The sequence below is a fragment of the Gekko japonicus genome, unplaced genomic scaffold (genome assembly GCF_001447785.1).
Source record: "Gekko japonicus isolate JY-2015 unplaced genomic scaffold, Gekko_japonicus_V1.1 scaffold2501, whole genome shotgun sequence".
NCBI classification, from domain to species: Eukaryota; Metazoa; Chordata; class Lepidosauria; order Squamata; family Gekkonidae; genus Gekko; species Gekko japonicus.
The window spans coordinates 23,617-28,709 of NW_015173214.1; positions in this window are offsets into that span (position 1 = coordinate 23,617).

The window sequence follows — 5,093 nt, forward strand, 5'->3', positions numbered from 1 at the left end:
TTATGCAGCAGCCAAATCACTTGCCAGTAGCCCACAAAGCAGAGTGTTTGCTCACAAGACTCCACAGCTTAGAGGGAGCATTGACTGTAAGCCGCTCTGGGACTCCTTCAGGTAGTGACGGGCAGGGTATAAATCCAATCTCTTCTCTTCTTCTTCTTCTTAATTTCTCATGAAGGACCTTTCCATCCTGCTAATTCGAAGCAGGCCTGACCTGGATAGCCCAGGCTAATCCAGTCTCATTAGAGCTTCAAACCGAAGTGGAGTCAGCGCTGATTAGTATTTGGCAGGGAGGCCAGTAAGGAAGCCTAGGGTTGCTACGCAGAGGCAGGCAATGGCAAACCACCTCTGTCCATCTCTAGCCTTGAAAGCCCTACAGGGTCGCCGTAAGACAGCCGCGACTCGACAGCAAAAAAACAAAACCAACGAAGGACAGTTCCAACCGATCGTGATTGGGATGGGGATCCAATTGTCTTTCCAGAAGCATTCCTCCAACTCAGGTGGAACTTCATCCAACAGAACTTTGGTCAAGGGAATGACGGGAGAGGGGTCGGATCTACTCACCACCAATGTCCCCTCTAAGCTGTGGAGTCTTGTGAGCAAAAGCTCTACTTTGTGAGCGACTAGCATTAAAGTTGTGAGCGAGTGCTTTGTCTACTGCATAAATCAGTTTGCTCTGGAGCCCTCCTTCATGAGCTAAGGCAAAAATGTGTAAGCCGGAGGCTAAAAAACTGTGAGCTAGCTCACCCTAACTCAGCTTAGAGGGAACACTGCTCACCACGTATCTCGGCAGGTTCATCAGCTTCTCCAGTTGGAGGGGTGAGGAGGAGTGAATCTGTACAGCAAAAAAGGGGTTACCTCAGAATAGAAGATAATGTGGCAAAGCCAATGGATTACTTCAGACATATGCCAGGTGTAGGCCAAGGCTTTCAAGTATGGTGTGGCTATTAGCAGTGTCCCCTCTAAGCTGAGTTAGTGTGAGCCAGCTCACAGTTTTTTAGCCTCCGGCTCACAGATTTTTGTCTTAGCTCAGGAAGGATGTCAGGCTATGGGTTTAAGTGCTCGCTGGGAAATGGTTGGTGTCTGTTTCTTTTATTACCCCGCTTTCCACCCAGTAGCAGCTGAAATGCTTTTTTGTTGACTTGAGGGGAGGGGGGGAAGACAAACACCACCAGTGTTCCCTCTAAGCCGAGTTAGTGTGAGCTAGCTCACAGTTTTTTAGCCTCTGGCTCACACATTTTTGTCTTAGCTCAGGGAGGAGGGCTCCAAACTAATTTATGCAGCAGCCAAATTGCTCGTTCACAACTTTAATGCCAGCAGCTCACAAAGTGGAATTTCTGCTCACAAGACTCCACAGCTTAAAGGGAGCACTGGTTATTAGGCTGGATTCCATTTACATTTTCTTAATTTTACATTATCTCGTTTAGGTCTTTTTAAAGTTTATTTTTAAATTTTACAACTATAACACATAAGTAAACAGTAATACACAGCGTTTAAACTACATAGATGTCACTGTCATACAAAAGTTCTTTCAATTATCAGTATTCCAACAAAAAGTGTCAAACATAACGCTTATTAAAACTGCCGTTTTCATTACATGTAATTAAGAATGTCAGGGAACCTCTGTGGTCTGCCAGGGCTCTTTTTGTAGCAGGAACTCCTTTGCATATTAGGCCACACACCCCTAATGTAGCCAATCCTCTGAGAGCTTACAGAGCTCTTCTTACAGGGGCTACTGTCAGCTCTTGGAGGATTGGCTACATCAGGGGTGTGGGCACCGCTAGCACTCTAATTGTTTTTACTGTTATTTATTATCTGTTACGCTTATGAGTTTTATGATATATACTGTGCTTAATGAGTTTGTCTTCATGCATTTTAACTTTGAACGGAAGCCGCCCGATCGCTGTCCTCAGCCAAAGGCCTGGAGGAAAGGTAATAAATCCTGCAGGGCATGGATAAGAACATAAGAACATAAGAGATGCCCATGTCGGATCAGGCCAGTGCCCCATCCAGTGCCCCATCCAACACTCTGTGTCACACAGTGGCCAGAAATACCAGGTGCCATCAGGAGGTCCACCAGTGGGGCCAGGACACTAGAAGCCCTCCCACTGTTGACCCCCCCCCCAAGCACCAAGAATACAGAGCATCACTTGCCCCAGAGTCCCTATCTATACCTTGTGGCTAATAGCCACTGATGGACCTCTGCTCCATATGCCTAATTCCCTTTTGAAGCCATCCATGCTTGTAGCCACCGCCACCTCCTGTGGCAGTGAATTCCAAGTGATAATCACTCTTTGGGTGAAGAAGTACTTCCTCTTATCCGTTCTAACCCAACCGCTCAGCAATTTCATGGGGTGCCCACGAGTTCTTGTATTGTGAAAAAGGGAGAAAAGGAGCTCTTTCTCTACCTGCTCTTTCCCATGCATAATCTTATAAACCTCGATCGTGTCACCCCTCAGTCGTCGTTTCTCCAAGCTAAAGAGCCCTAAGCGCCTTAACCTTTCCTCATAGGGAAAGTGTTCCAACCCTTTTATCATTCGAGTTGCCCTTTTCTGCACTTTTTCCAAAGCTGTAATATCCTTTTTAAGGTGTGGTGACCAGAATTGCAGCAGAATCTTCCAGCAGAGAGTTCCACCAGGCGGGGGGCCAGCGCTGAAAAGGACCCGGCCCTGGTCGAGGCCAGCCAATCTTCTCTTGGGCCGGGGGCCACCAGGAAGTTCTTATTCCCTGAGCGTAAAGCTCTTCCCGGGGCATCCTGGGAGATAAGATATACTAGGGACAAGATACTGGGAAACGATAGCAACCCATGGAGACCCACGGACATGCAGGGGAAGAGATGCCACCCACCTCCTCGCTGGCCCCCAGTGTCTCCACCCCACTGCTGCTTCTGCTCCCTTCCCGCCCACTCCTCCGTCACTGCCCTTTTCTCCCTTCTCTCTCTCCATGGTGCTGGAGTTGCTAGGCAACCACAAGATGCCACCTGAGATCTCAGAAGGTTTCTTGTGATCTCAGTCATCATTGTCAAGTCCTGGAATGTAGGTAAAAGTAAGTAAAAGAAAACACTGGGCAAGCGAGCCCCAATCTTGATGATCATACTGTTTGGGGGGGGGGGGGAAGGAGGGAAGAGGGGGAGGAGACTGATTTATACCCTGCACTTCACTCGGAGTCTAAGAGCGGCTTACAAACTCCTTTCCCTTCCCCTCCCCACAACAGACATCCTAGGAGGTAGGTGGGGCTGAGAGAGCTCTTTCGAGGATTGCTCTTGAGAGAACAGCTCTGAAAGAACTCCGGCTTGCCCAAGGTCATCCAGCAGCTGCAAGTGGAGGCATGGGGGACTCAAACCCGGTTCTCCCAGATTAGAGTCCGCGCACTTCACCACTACACCAAACTAGCTCTCGTGTGTGGTTCCCTCTAAGCTGTGGAGTCCTGTGAGCAGAAATTCTACTTTGTGAGCTACTGGCATTAAAGTTGTGAGCAGGTAGTTTGGCTGCTGCATAAAATTAGGTTGCTCTGGAGCCATCCTTCCTGAGCTAAGACAAAAATGTGTGAGCTGGAGGCTAAAAAACGGTGAGCTAGCTCACACTAACTCAGCTTAGAGGGAACACTGGCTCAATTCTTTCAATTTTTGAGGATGTGTCTGCCAACTGAAAACATCTCCCCTGTCCTTCCCTGGCCCTAGTGTGTGTGTGTGTGTGTGTTTTTAATCTGCGCACTGGGAAGCAGGTTCAGAAATAGATAGGAGATGTTCTACTAACGCCAGTGGCCTCAGTCAGAATGCCCATATCGCTGGGGAAACAGAGTTTCTGACATCGCCACAATGCCACTTGATTTACCGTGGAAGATCCTTGCAAAAAAAAAAAGAAATTAAGTAATTGAGAGAGCGATCCTAAGCAGATCTACTCAGAATCTCACTCAGGTCTATTCAATGCTGCTTACTCCCTGGCAGAGTTACCCCAGTCTAAGGCCACTGAAATCAATAGACTGGAGGGACTGTGCACCGAAATAGGGAGGGGGCTATAGCTTACTGGTAGACTACCGGGTAGAACCTCTGCTTGGCATGCAGCAGGTCCCAGGTTCAATCCCCAGCATCTGCAGTTAAAGCATCTAACAGCAGGTGATGTGAAAGACCCCTCAGCCTGAGACCCTGGAGAGCTGCCACCAGTCTGAGTAGACAATACTGAGACTTTGATGGACCAACGGTCCGGTTCAGTATCAGGCAGCTTCATGTGTTCATGTGAAACACTCCAAGCATGATGGGAAGCGATTGCTCAAGACAGGGTGATTAAATACATGAAGGAACAAGAAAGCCGTTTCCATAAAGGAACATTGCAGCTCACTAACTACCCGGACTACGTGGGGAGAGTTAACAAACATGTGGGCAATTGTGGATGCCTTATCCACTTGGGCTTCCAAAAATCTTTATTGGGGGGGGGGGGGGGGGCTGGGGCTCAGGGGTGGAGCATCTGCTTGGCATGCAGAAGGTCCCAGGTTCAATCCCTGGTATCTCTTGTTAAAAAAATCTGATGGGAAAGACTCCTGCCTGAGGTCTGGGAGAGCTGCTGCAAGTCTGGGTAGACAATATTGACTTTATTTATTTATTTAAATTTATAACCTGCCCTCCCCGCGAATCTTTGATGGAAGAAGATGAGTTGGTTTTCACACCCCGCTTTTCACTCCCCAAAGGAGTCTCAGAGCGGCTTACAATCACCTTTCCCTTCCCCTCCCCACAACAGACACTCTATGAGGTAGGCGGGGCCGAGAGAGCGCTGAGAGAACTTCGGACTGACCCAAGGTCACACCAGCAGCTGCATGTGGAGTAGTGGGGAATCAAACCCGCTTCTCTCAGATTAGAATCCGCCCCTCTTAACCACGACACCAAACTGGTCTGATTCAGTATACGGCAGGTTTATGGGTTCATGTGAATTGCCTTGTGATTTAATTAGACTGAGATCTAAGTATGTTCACTTTCAGGAATAAGTAATGTTAGGCCCTTCCTTGCAGAATTGACCTTAAGAGAACGGCACTATTGTCTGTACCAGCATAAGGAGGCTTCCAGCTGACCACTGAATTTAATGTTTACAGAGGATATAAGCACT